Source organism: Clupea harengus, chromosome 24, assembly GCF_900700415.2.
Source record: "Clupea harengus chromosome 24, Ch_v2.0.2, whole genome shotgun sequence".
Classification (NCBI taxonomy): domain Eukaryota; kingdom Metazoa; phylum Chordata; class Actinopteri; order Clupeiformes; family Clupeidae; genus Clupea; species Clupea harengus.
The window spans coordinates 1,968,796-1,982,732 of record NC_045175.1 but is presented as its reverse complement, the minus strand read 5'-3'; the positions used below and the strand labels follow the sequence as shown (position 1 = coordinate 1,982,732).

The 13,937-nt window shown below is 41.0% G+C and overlaps 2 long non-coding RNA genes across 3 annotated transcripts; both read right to left on the bottom strand.

Annotated features, from left to right (window-relative positions):
* Nucleotides 1–3,373: 3,373 nt before the first annotated feature.
* Nucleotides 3,374–4,544, bottom strand: LOC116219211. Of its 2 annotated transcripts, none has more exons than XR_004163119.2 (4): nucleotides 4,402–4,544; nucleotides 4,185–4,261; nucleotides 4,025–4,099; nucleotides 3,374–3,913 (listed from the first exon to the last, which is right to left on the bottom strand). It is a non-coding gene; the product is annotated as an uncharacterized LOC116219211 (long non-coding RNA). The 2 variants fall into 2 exon arrangements; XR_004163118.2 differs by having other exon boundaries at nucleotides 3,374–3,910.
* Nucleotides 4,545–11,421: 6,877 nt separating this feature from the next.
* LOC116219196 lies at nucleotides 11,422–12,406 on the bottom strand. Its single transcript, XR_004163114.2, has 3 exons — nucleotides 12,104–12,406; nucleotides 11,974–11,975; nucleotides 11,422–11,534 (listed from the first exon to the last, which is right to left on the bottom strand). It is a non-coding gene; the product is annotated as an uncharacterized LOC116219196 (long non-coding RNA).
* Nucleotides 12,407–13,937: the final 1,531 nt, after the last annotated feature.

The window sequence follows — 13,937 nt, the reverse complement described above, 5'->3', positions numbered from 1 at the left end:
TGAGAAGCTATTGCCAGAGACTGCATCCTATATCACAGGTTTAGCAGAGTTATCCTTTCATATGTGGTTTAATGTGTTTTGGCTAATCAGTGTTACCTACAGCTGCAGAAGCTTTCAGTGGACAGCTGGAAATCCACTGATGTCTCAATACCAATTTTGTGTTTTTCACAACACTTCTCACAGTTGGCTCAGTTGGCTTCACACAGTTGGCTATATGTGAATATAAGGTCTCACAGTTGATGGTGTATGTCAGAGTGAAAACCAAGCCATGAGGTCGAGAAAATTGTTGAGTGGCTTGTGGAAAACTCTGTGAAAGTCCTGGACTGGCCCTGCCAGAGTCCGGACCTGAACCCAATAGAGCATCTCTGGAAAAAACCTGAAAATGGCTGTGCAGCGACGTTCCCCATACAACCTGGTTTGAACCATCCTGCCAAGAAGAATGGTAAAAACTTGACACCCACTTTTAAGACCTTCCTAGAAAGGACCTTGTGAAATTGGTGACGCATTAGCTGTTACTTGCTTTGTAGTCTGTTATTGTTGACTCTGTTACCAGAGGGATAGCAACAGACATAGTTTAGACACATAATGGGTCTAAGTCTACACGAAGACGACACAAGCCTGCATTGTATTGAACAGAATTGAATGCATGGTGTCTCAAGGAGTTATTTAAGTACCACAGGCGTTATTTTGACAATTTTCCAAAACCCCATTATCGAAGGGTTAATTTAAAAGAAAAAAATTGACTTTACAAAAATGCTAATCCCCGCATGCTAAATTACAACCGTCACTCCCACGGTCAAATTGCACTGAGAACTATATTTTACATTATCGCTTACATACAATTTAATCTAATGTAATAGTAGCTACTTTAGTATATGCTAATGCGTGGTTGTAAACTAGTCTAATACGTATGATGCTGACAGCAGCATGTTGATAAAGGTGTCAGACATGAGTTTGATGGAGCAGTAATCTTAAGGCCCCTTTTTCTCTCTTCGGTTTAGTCTCTAGTGGTGTTACGTCATGATTTCTCTCTCACTTACTGCACTGAAGCACACAGCATACTACTGCCATCTAGTGTTTCAACAAGGTATCAGCAGTTACAACACATAAAACCTATAGTAACATGGCTCATCTAAAGGAATATTTAATTATGAAATATAATAAACTGACATCAGACTAGCCTCTCTTTCTCTCTCTCCTCAATGAGTGCACACACTGTGTTTGAGAATGTAGAATTCACAAAGGCATTTCCAGAGCACATAAAGGGGGCATATGCCACTGACACTGCAATGACACAATGCAACATTAGAGTACTGGAGGATTAAACATCAACTCAAAGGACTTCAGACTAAGCACAGGAGATCATCTGGAGGGTGTTTGGACAGTGATTGGCTATAGCTCTCGGAGACATCACGCTCAAGAGTGCTCTTCACTAATGTAGCAGTGCTGTTGCCAAGAGTGCAGTATGCCAATGCTGATAGGGAGGAACAGAATCAAGTAAGCTGACTGATTTACAGTGATGAGTTTGTATAGTTTGTGTCATGGTGAGAACTCCACTGACTTGACCTGCTGTTCACAAGTTATATTAAACCCTCTGGGGGTGGTTTTCCCTGCCTGGGATCTTACCTGATCTTACTGAACTACACATGATCAAGTTTAAAAATCCTATTGGTATGAGAAATGGGTTGGCACAACTGCAGGTCATCAAGCAAGCAGTCAAAAGAGAAGAAAGTGGGTGAGCAGACTCAGCCTCATAGAGCTCCCTCTAGGGGGCAGGAGAGCAGCAGGAGGCAGAGCAGGAGATGCTGTCCGTGAGCACAGAGGCCAGCTGAGCAGGAGGCTGTTTGGAACCTAAACCCCCATTAGTTCTCCTTTAAGCGCCATGCTGTAGTTTCATTGGATGTCTCCTCTCCCTTTCTGCTCTACTGGACAGAGAGGAAGGGAGGAGCATGACAGCAGGAAGCTCAAGCTGGAATATGTTCCATCAAAGTGGTGTTGGAATAGGAGTGAGTGAGGAGGGAGACGAGTCTCCTCACTCCTTAGGACAGAGTATGGGAGAATGTGTGTATGTTCAATTAAACATCTGTGTGTGTGTGTGTGTGTGTGTGTGTGTGTGTATGTGTGTTCAATTAAACATCTGTGTGTGTGTGTATGTTCAATTAAACATCTGTGTGTGTGTGTGTGTATGTTCAATTAAACATCTGTGTGTGTGTGTGTGTGTGTGTGTGTGTGTGTGTTCAATTAAACATCTGTGTGTGTGTGTGTGTGTTCAATTAAACATCTGTGTGTGTGTGTTTGTGTAGGTTCAATTAAACATCTGTGTGTGTGTGTGTGTATATTCAATTAAACATCTGTGTGTGTGTGTGTGTGTGTGTGTGTGTGTGTGTGTTCAATTAAACATCTGTGTGTGTGTGTGTGTGTGTGTGTGGGTTCAATTATACATCTGTTTGTGTGTGTGTGTATATTCAATTATACATCTGTGTGTGTGTTTGTCTGTGTGTGTGTGTATGTATGTTCAATTAAACATCTGTGTGTGTATGTGTGTGTGTGTAGGTTAAATTAAACATCTGTGTGTGTGTGTGTGTAGGTTCAATTATACATCTGTGTTTGTGTGTGTGTATATTCAATTATACATCTGTGTGTGTGTGTGTGTGCGTGTGTGTATGCATGTTCAATTAAACATCTGTGTGTGTGCGTAGGTTCAATTATACATCTGTATTTGTGTGTGTATTTGTGTGTGTGTGTGTGTGTGTGTGTAGGTTCAATTATACATCTGTGTTTGTGTGTGTGTGTATATTCAATTATACATCTGTGTTTGTGTTTGTCTGTGTGTATGTTCAATTACACATCTGTTTGTGAGTCTGTGTATGTTCTACTATATCTCAGAGGCCTGTATCCATGGGGATGGGGGTATAAGGAATACAATGACACTTTCAGACCTGCCAACCTGCACGCATTTTGTGTACCAACCACGCAATTCTTAGTCAAAATACGCAGGTACGAAATGCCAGCTGAAACTACGCAAAAAAAATCAATCAATCAATACAAACCTATACCATACATTTATTTAAACTACATCCCTCAAATTGGACAAGATGCTACGACCTTGTGCCTGTGGTTCTGTAACCCTCCCCGACCCGCAATAGTACTCTCACTCACTCAACATCCACTGATACTACACTGCTACTTTATTATCCACCGAGGCGTAATGCATTGCTGAGGTACAATGGGAAGTAGGGGAGTAATAATCAAGCACATAAATGTGACCGTAATGTTAGCATATGTGACAAACCCTGACTGCCACTTATTATATAATCAACAGGACACAGGTTAATCAAATAAATGATTATACAGAGGCAAAAATGTAGCAATAGACTGTATGTTTTATTTAAGAAATATCTGGTCAATGGTATTGAATGATATAACAAAACAGTACTTCAAACACACACACACACACGTTCATACACTGCCAACAAAGTAGTTCCCCACTACGATATACAGGCTACTGATAACCCGTTAACACCAGTCTGACAATCACCCAATAAAGATCAATACGATCTGGATAATAACACTGCAAATCACAAGTCACTCTACACACGTAGGCTAACACAGGATCCAGAACAAGGTGATAAAATGCTTAAAGACACTCCACACAATTGTGTTTGGGGATCTAGAACACCATGCAACAAGAGGTCAGAGGCAGTGTCCATAGGTTACACTGAACCTATATACAGCGGCTGGTAGCCCCCAGGTGGCAGTTAACTAATAATGACACACACATTCATCCAAACAAAAGGAAACAAACACCCAAAAGAAATAACAAGATGCTGGTGGCTCTTTCACAGCCTAAGAAATCCAAAACAAATAACGTAAGGGAAAACAGTGGTCAACACTGCACTGTGTGTATTTCCTGCTAAAACACAACAAGAGAAAACATCAGTTCAAACTGATCCCTGATACATATTGCACATGATATTTACGACAACAAACTTTACTTGTTTAAGACAGAAATAAAACCATATACCTTAGGGAGCGTCAGGCTTCCTGCAAACAAACCTCGGAGAGAGAAAGTTACGGGGCAACAACAGCAACGCACCTCCTAAACAAGGAGAAATATTGTTCACTTATGTGCTCTATACGTAAGCTTCCATGGCTGAAAACAGTAGTCAGAAAACTATGCTTACGACTTAAGCACTTAGACGGCCAATGCGCCAGCACAAAAGCAACGCGCAGTCTGCATTCAGCAGGTCTCAGTACGTAGCTGCAGTGACAGAATGTTTGCTTGTTTAAATGTTGCGTTAAACAAGCGCTTTTGTAAGCGTCACACCACAACTACCAAACCAATACAGGTGATCTGTACGGTAATCCTCCTGGTAATAAAACAGATAAATAGAAACCTACCAGTGTGTTCTTCCAGCGACAGACAAACACGGGCAACACGCGCCAAACAATTCAAATGACCGGCATTACAGTCAGGCGGAAACAGCGTATATAGATACCTCCCCTAAGAGGGCGTGTGCCCAACGCGCTGCAAGTCAGCCCTACCACACATATAAAACGTTAAAACATGTGTTCGGTAACTTAACGAGATGATGCATTTCAAGGGGTATATCCTTCAGATACATTTGTATAAAAAGTTAGCGGTAGTAGCTAGCATACGATGTGATTCGCCTCGTTACGAGACGGCTACGGTGTGAATAACTGATGGAGGAGGCTAATTTAGCTGCAGTAACGTTAACTCAAACGCCACGGAGACTGTTCTAACTTTGAATCGCTCTGTTGGGGCAAAGTGACCATTGCAAAGGTGTTTGACTACAGACTGCTAACGTAGCAAATAATTCATACTATTGCAGCCAGTCAACCGACCAGCCTTGCAGGTATAAAATAATCATGACGTCAGATGACGATTTTCAGTCTCGTTACCAAAAACAAGACCCAATACAGAGCAACCCTGAGCACTGACATGATAAGCGCTTTGTTGACAAGAAAGGTGAGCATGAATGCAAAGGGGACTGTCTGTCACGTGGAAGGCTTCAGTGATGCTGTGCTCAAAAAGGCCAAGTCGCCAAGCTATGAGGCAAAGCAGTCAAGAGCAAGTGCCAGTGGAAGTAGATAGATGGATACTTTAATAGGAGCTGTGAAATATATATATACATATATTCTTTAGAAGTGCTAAATGATGCAAAATGTAAAGATCTCTTTTCATTCATGGAATTCTTGTCAAGAAAATATGATTGTATTGTTTATTTCGCCGCTGATTTATAATGTTGAATAACTGGATGATATGGCGGTGAGTGGGGAATTGACCGTATGCAAAGCCCCTGCCAAACTGAAACTCCCCTGGTACTCAAAAACTTTCTTCAAGGTTGGCAGGTCTGCACTTTGATATGGCCTGAGAGGAGAGCTGATGAAAAGACACCTGTGGCCTCACATCTCTCTAGGGCATTCCATATGGCAGGATATTCAACCAGAGACCCTTACATTTGAACCTTAGTCCAATTAAAGGCAACAAATACAAATGAATATGAGATTCATTAGATTATTGATTTTTTGTCAATCATTATTAATTATGATTTGCAACTCCTTCAAGGTGCAAGCTACTAATTCAGTTACACATTCAAACTAGTCTGAAGTGAATAATCCAAAGTTACAGATACATAAGAGAAGACATATGAAACATATCCAAACATTCAGAGAGAACGAACATACCTGGCTGCTCAGAGGATGATGGCTAAACACATCTCTGGCTACAGAAATACTCCAAGTCCTTTGACTATCTTCCTCCTAAATACCCAGTTCATTTAGTCCTACATCTGGAATTTGGTGTTTACTGATAGGGATCCCACAGTCACACCTCCAGGGGTTACCTGCAGACCACAGAGACCAGAATTCCCATGTTTCTGAGATCTATGTTAAAACATTCAGCTGCAGGACTGAGACCAATGTGCCACTCAGACTGAGACCATTCAAATGAACCCAAACATGACACAGAAAACATCTTACAATGCAATACAACACTCAGTACCCATAATTCCATTTTCCTTAGTTTAACCCTTGTGTGGAAAAACACAAGGAGAGAACCAGAGACAGAGGGTAGAGATAAGAATGCAGTTCTGCAATGTTTTTAGAAACATTATTTGTAAACTGACCCACACCCAAAGAGTAATTGTAACTAGAAGGCCATCTGTGTTTTACAATGCAAAGATTCTCTGCCTGCAACTTGGAGCCTTACAATTGCACTTTGGGTAAAAGTAAGTAAAGCCCTCTATTTAGGTATGTAAGAGCATGAAGACGTCTGAAACCTGGCTTGGGGTTGGTTACATTACAGCAGAACTGCTAGCTGAACAGAGCTCTAACAAATGCTGATGTGTGTGGCCCTGCTTGGGCAAGTCTGTTCAGAGACCCTGACAGTGTTCCTCAGACTAATGATTCAGGAGAACTAAATATAGTCATATTCTTGGTAGACAGGTGTATGTGTTGCGTAACTGATGTCTTCACCTTATGAAGCAACCTGCCAGCACTCCAGCCTCCAGTGCATTCACACTGGTGGGTCTGACTGGTACTCTTGGGGGACACGAAATAAGGAAAGATGAGGTTTCTGACGTTTAGCCTCTTTTGCTTATTCCTTCAGAGATGTTCCGCAGAGGGTCAAGGTGAGTCTCCTGTTCTCTTATGACAATATCCTAACATGAAACTGGTCCATTTTCCACAAGATCTGTGTAGATAGTGATACTTATTTTATTGTGGCCAATTTTCAGAGAGCCTGTCAACACATAATAATGTGTGTAAGCTGAGTATAGTTAGAGTGATATTTATTTGTATGTGTGCGACTCTTAAAGAGTCTGTAAACAAAAACATTTTGCATCTGTATTCAAGCATATTTGGTCATATTTCATCATTTGTTTTCAACCAAAGAGTCTGGACATTCCGCACTCAAGATTGCTTGTAATTACCAAGCAATTGACCAAGCTTTAAATTGACAGTAAAATTGTTTTTCTGTTCACAGGTCTCGGAGGCAAGGCTTTCACCTTCCCAGTGGAGACGGACAACAGCTACGTGAAGCTGCAGCCTGCCGAGACGTTGGAGTCAGCGTCTGCCTGAGGTACTTCACCGACCTCCCGCAGAACAACAAGGACCAGAGTTTCTTCTCTCTGGCCACACCGGCACACAGCAACGGTTTCCTGCTGGCTAAATATGGCCAGAACCGGCACCAGATGTACATTGGCGGGGGGAAGCTGGACTTCTGGGGTCTACCAGATGAGCTGAATGAGTGAATCATTCTGCGTGACGTGGGATTCCGAGAAGGGGCTGACCCAAATTTGGCTGAATGGGAAGCCCAGCTCCAGAAAGGCTGTTTTCAGGGGCGGTTCTCTGGTGGGGCGACCCTTCATCGTTCTCGGTCAGGATCAGGATGAGTACGGTGGCGGGTTGAACAAAAACGACGCCCTGGTTGGTCAGCTTATGGACGTCCACATGTGGAACCATGTCATCTCCACATGTGAGATTGAGAACTTCTCCAAAAACAAGGGCTTTGAGAAGGGGAACGTGATCAACTGGCATGACTTAGAATTCACCATCCGTGGAAATGTAGTTTTGGAGGACCAGATTACAAGCAAAAGTGACTCACAGAATTGTTCAGACGGTATTTACATTTATTAACATGTCTATTTGTATTGATATCTGTGCCTTAAACTAATATAGTTATGTGTATTCCATGATGTTTCACCTGGTGCATGAAATCCAGAAAACTAGATATGTTGAAATGGCTCCACTCACAAAGGGACAAGGGGCTTACTTACTGGGGATGAGCTAAGCCTGAGAAGTTTGTCCCATTGTTTGTCTTGTGCACTGACAAAAGCATGTGTGTGCACACCTTGAAATTGGCCACATCTGTATTACATCTGTGCATTGACCACGAAGAGGCCCTGAGACGGTTGACTTTTAAGACATATTTGATGAACCTTTTTTCCCACACTGTCTTAAATTCCCAAGAATCGAGTCCCACACAAACAAGTACGGAACACTCAAAGAGTTTCTTCGTTTTAGAGTATCTTTGTTTGCCTTGCTACACATGTCAGTTTATCAAGCACAGAGGGCTTGTCCCACCATCTCATTTAGCAAGAGTTGAGGAGTTGCAGAGTTACACCGCTGTTGTTTGTGTCAGGGGAAAACAAGATTCAACAAGTGAGGAGCTCTGCGCCCAATCAAACTAGACACCGGGGCGTGCAGAAGTGCCCTAGGTGGAGAAGCTTTTTGGAAGTGTTTGTGGACTTGAGCAATCACATCAAGAGTTTGCCTGTTTGCAGGTTCTCAACCCAACCCTACGGTGGAGTAAGAGATATCCATAATGAGTGATTTGTACACTGTGATCAGTTGGTAGAAAACGTGGAGACTGTTTGAATGCTGTCTGAAAGAATAACAGCTTGTGGGCCAAACAGCTCTTTGTGAATAACAGGTATGGTTGTCCGTCAGCGAACATGCTAAAGCTGTAATTTATGTCCCTGAGGCAAATGCCTCTTACCTGTTCAAACTTTGGCTTTGACTTGGTTTGTGCTGGCTTCCCCATTTCCTCACCAGTGGGGAGACAAGATGATTTATGAGCAATGGGAAGGCCAGTGATTCCCCTAATAGTCAAACATGATGATAAAGTAGGGGTAAAGAAACAATCAGTGTTCCTGTTGGGTGAAGAAATTAAACTGACCTTCATAAAAAGAAGTTCTGCCCACGGGTCATGTTAAAACAAGAAACTTTTATCTAAAATTAGGGGCATTTTTAGGCCTACATCAAACATCACTCTCAGTTATATACAAGCCATTTCAGTCAAGCCTTCTTCAGAGGTCAGGTGTTGTCATGTTTTTTTCCCCTCCTTTATGTTCGTGTGTGCCTGTATGTGTGTCCTTTTGTTTTTTTTAGATCCATTTGCTGTCTTCACAGTTACACGCGCCGCCAGTGGAAAGGCGTTCACCTTTGGTGCAGAGACGGCAGACAGTTATGTCAAGCTAAACCCAAAACCTGACAGGGGGAATTGACGTAGCTAGTGTATGTCTCAGGTACTTCTCCGACATCCCCGACAAAGACAGAGAGCAAACCTTCTTCTCCCTGGCAACCCGTTCCCACAGCAACGGTTTCCTGCTCTGCAAGCAGGGACGTAACCGGCACCAGATGTACATTGGTAGCGCCATGGCAGACTTTTGGGGGCTCCCAGACGAGTTGAACGGGTGGAACTCGTTCTGTGCGACCTGGGAGTCCTCAACCGGCCTGACCCAAGTCTGGGTGAACAGCAAACCCAGCTCCAGGAAGTCCCTCTTCAAGGGCGGGTCTCTCAGAGGAACACCTGTCATCGTGCCCGGTCAAGACCAAGACGCGTACGGTGGCCAGTTCAGCTCAAACGATGCGCTGATTGGTCAGCTCACTGATGTGCACATGTGGGACCGGATGATCTCCACATGCGAGATCACGCAGTTCTCAGAGAAGAAGATTGTCGAAGGTGGGAACGTGATCAACTGGGAAGCATTGGATTACACCGTGTTTGGAAATGTGATCGAGGAGGGGCCGATTAATGAAAATGTCCGGCAGGACTGTACCCTTCCTGAATAGAATGATCACATTTACTCAGGCCACAAATCACAACTATTAGGCCAGTGTAAAAATCAAGGATTAGTGGCTACAAGTTTTTATCAAGGTTTTTGCATGGCTTTTAGGTAGTTAGAGCGCTAGTTTTAGACCAAACCTCCTCTGCTTTAATATCATTTAAGAGGTCAACACAATTATTGAGAACATAACATGATCAGTAATTCAGCAAAATCATGTATAAGTTATGTACGGAGCAAAAGTGATGACACGCCATTGTGTGGTGGCAGTGACTGTTGTGTGAGTTGTGATTCTGAGGACTGTAGTGGTCACACTGCATGATTCATGAGAAGTCTCCTTTTTTTATTCTAGTTTAACCACAGCACATTCTTGCCTGACAGATTGCACAGATTGTACATACACCAATGAGGTGTAGCTCTGAGTTTAGCAGTAAGGATTATCCTTGCAGCCTAGATGCTCAGAAGGGACATATTGCCCAGCTTTTTTCCCTTTGCAGTAAAAACCTTAATGTGACAGAAGACACAGTAACTACAGTAACCACAGTGTGGGTCATCTTCTTCCTCCGCAGAGCCTCTTCTTCCTCTCTAAATGGGGTTTACTAGATGGCTTTGGCCTATATGTTTTCTCTATATTTAATTTAGCCTACATGCAAGATGATTCCAATGCTTAATGAAAGCATTTGCCTTTTCTTCAGTGTACTTGTCAATAAAAGCAGTATGCTCCAAAAAGACTCCTCATGTGATGATGTCAATGTTGTCCTTGCTCCACTCATGTCATAGGCTACGTGAGATTGAGTTAACATAAGTTTACATTTCTCAGAAGTACTAAAATACTTGTATACCATTGTATAGATAGACACATCATATAATTGTATTACCAGAAATGCAAAAACAAAAGGCATGCAAGTATTTTTCTCAGCCATGTACCAGTAGGTTGTTTATGTGTGAATTCTCATCACAGCCTACCTGTGTTCTACTCCTAATCTGATAATACCATTAACCTTTGTTCTGGCCTTCAAAATACATACTAACCCACGTGTATATTGGTGATATGACCCCCCCATAACTCTAGAATCACACCAGACATTTTAACGATTAACGAATATATAGTAAAGTATAATATATATATAGTATATAGCATAAATATGAGGACACGATCAACTTGTTTACATATCAGTACTGGTCGCGACTTACAGGACTGATCAGAGATGCAGACACCGGCCTTTATTTTTCTCTTGGCCTCCGGCTGCTATTCCATCCCACAAGGTGAGATGAAGCATGACACGACTCCTAAACTCAGATGTTTGGGTCTATATATTTTCATTAGACATTTCGATAGATTTTGTTGCAATATCCTACGAGTTGCTTTGCATTTCATTGATGTTGTGGGCTTTTCTTTTGGGCTGTTGTGTGTGGTAAATGTGCTCACTTTTTCATTATTATACTAAGGTTGACTGAGTGACTCTACACATGTCATGTTACAATTTATTTGTCAGAATACATGCGACAACTGAACACTAATTTGTTCTTTCATTAATGCATATACAGAACGATGCAAAATAAAAAATAGCAAGTGATAGCAAAAAAAATGTCCTCACAGATCTCAGCGGTAAGGCTTTCACCTTTGGGGGCACGACAAACAGGCTTCCTTGTCTACGTGTACTGTTTAAAAGTTGATTTAATAAACAAGGTTAAAACCTCCTGGCTTTATCTTCTGCTTTACTCAATGAAATGTGAGACCTATTGGGAGAATAGAGATACCATGGGAATACCCTTAATGGTGGGATATAATTTGCAGTCTGTTAACATTGAAGACATTTAAAATGCCTGCCATCATTTTGTCTCCAGATCTCTAACTCATGTGGCTGAATCTCTGCTTACATTTACAGTGCAGTCTCTAGGTGTTCACTTTTAGCCTAAGGGACTTCCAAGTGATATACTATTCTAGCAAATAGCCAATCAATCAAAAATACATTGTTTTCAGTGTTGTATGTAACAAATCGAGAAGAGAGAGGATATTATTATAAAAAAATATTTTCTAATGTTATAGGAGACATTCAAAGGATCGATTCTAGCAAAAGGAGTACAGGGGAAAGAAGAAAGAAAGTCATAAGACATCAGAAATCGAACACGAGGATAAAAAAACATGAATGCTCCCAGTGTTTTAAAACCTTTCCTGCACCTTTCCTCAACGAACATACACAGGAGAGAAGCCCCATCATGCTCTCAATGTGGAAAGAGTTTTAGTTATATGTCTCAACTCAATACACACCAGAGGATCCATACTGGAGAAAAGCCATACCATTGTAGTACATGTTGGAAGAGTTTTAGGAGCAACATAGTGCTTACTGTACATCAGTTCATACATACTGGAAAGCCACACCACTGTTCTCACTGTGAAAATACTTTTACTAAAATTTCTCATCTCAAGAGACACCAGAGGATCCATACCGGGGAATAGCTGTATCAGTGTACTACTTGTGGGAAGAGATTCAGATGTAGCTCAGATCCACCTGTCCATGAGGTCACACATCAGTCCCAGATTCGTATGATTTCGCAAAATCAGCAATTTACTGCCTTTTCCCACAATGCTGCATTTTTTTTATCATTTACCGTATAAATTGAGCAGAAGTTACACCTTGATGTTTAACTGCAATTTATTTCTGCTTCTTTTGGCTTCCTAACGGTGGTATAAGGTTATGCACACTCTGTCTCAACCACTGCCACTGCTTCATGTCCCATTCGCTTGATGTCACGTGTGTGATGGACTGACGACCATGCTGAAGTTAGTGTGATGTTAGAAATTAGTTTTACGTTAACAACATCCCTGGATTTATATCTGTTATACTTTTATTAAACTCAATACAAAATGTCCCCAAATCCATGCATATCGATTTACAATGCATCATGCATTTCAATAACATTCTAGTATGGCTGAAATGAGCATATAAGCAATAATAATAATACAATTATTATTGTTTTTTTTGTTGTTGTTTTGTGTTCTTGGGTAGGTTGTATAGATTGTCTGACAAACATATACACAATTTCACATATGCTTTTGCTAGAAATGAATTCAAATATTAAAATATAAATTAGACACATATATTTGCATTATATGGACAGTAACACATGTGATGTCATGAAAAGTAAAAGTAAGCTGTTGGCCTTCAGAAGGTGGCCTTGCACTCTCACCATGCGTTTGATGCTGCTGCACACTCAGCTTTTTTTCTGTGTTTTTGCATTTACTATTTTATCCCCTATTTTTGTTTTATTGAAATAAACTAGTGCTGTCAGTTTAACTCGTTATTAACGGCGTTAACGCAAACCCATTTTAACGCCGTTAATTTTTTTATCGCGAGATTAACGCGATTTTTTTTTAATATATATATATATATATATTTTTTTTAGATTAACATTCTTTTTGGCCTCGCAGACTGTGTAGTAGGCTAACGTTACGGTTTGAGTGAATGGTGAGCGCTATACGGCGAAATGGATGATAAAAAGCTTCTGAATGGAAAGTTTACTTTTAAAAGTTGTGTTGTGCAAAAGAAGCGAGCTTCACTGTTGTCTGAAAATGTCAACAGGCAGCTGGCTGAAAGCAAAGAAGTAGTAGGCTTACCTTTTATTGGTAACCTAACTGTTACAGTTCACTGTTTCTGAAATAAGAGGCCTGACTGCTATGTTCCCAGCAAACTTGGAAAAAAGAAAATATTAAGCCATGGTTTAATTGCACTATAGGCTGAGTCCTTGTTTACCTGAAATGTGCACTTTATAATTTTATTTTGTACCGCCCTGTTTGGCAATGTTGGTTTTCAATAAAAAAAAACGTTTGCATAAAGCAAGCCAATCCACTTTTCAATGTTGATAAGGGCATTAAAATTAAAATAAAATGATGGAAAAAATAAATAAACGAAGGGACATTTAGAATAGATAAAAATTTGCGATTAATCTCGATTAATTTTGAGTTAACTATGACATAAATGCGATTAATCGCGATTAAATATTTTAATCGTTTGACAGCACTAAAATAAACCCCAGTTTTTGTACACTCTGTGGTCTGGCTCAAATTTATGTTACGGCTCATGAGAGCATTCTCAAGAAAGAACCAGCTCCTGACTCGGGTCTCCATTGCAAATCGATCTGCATTGACAACTGCTCTGCAGGTCTGGGTATTTTATGTAGCTTCAATGGCCTTTAATCCAACATCAGATCTGTTGTTGCAGTCTTCCATAGAGAGGACTCTTCATATTTTTGTAGAACACTAGTTGTGGTAAATATAAATTAGACCACTAAAAACATCAAATGGGGAAAAAGCCTAAGAATTTGTGGGGAAAATATGACCTATTT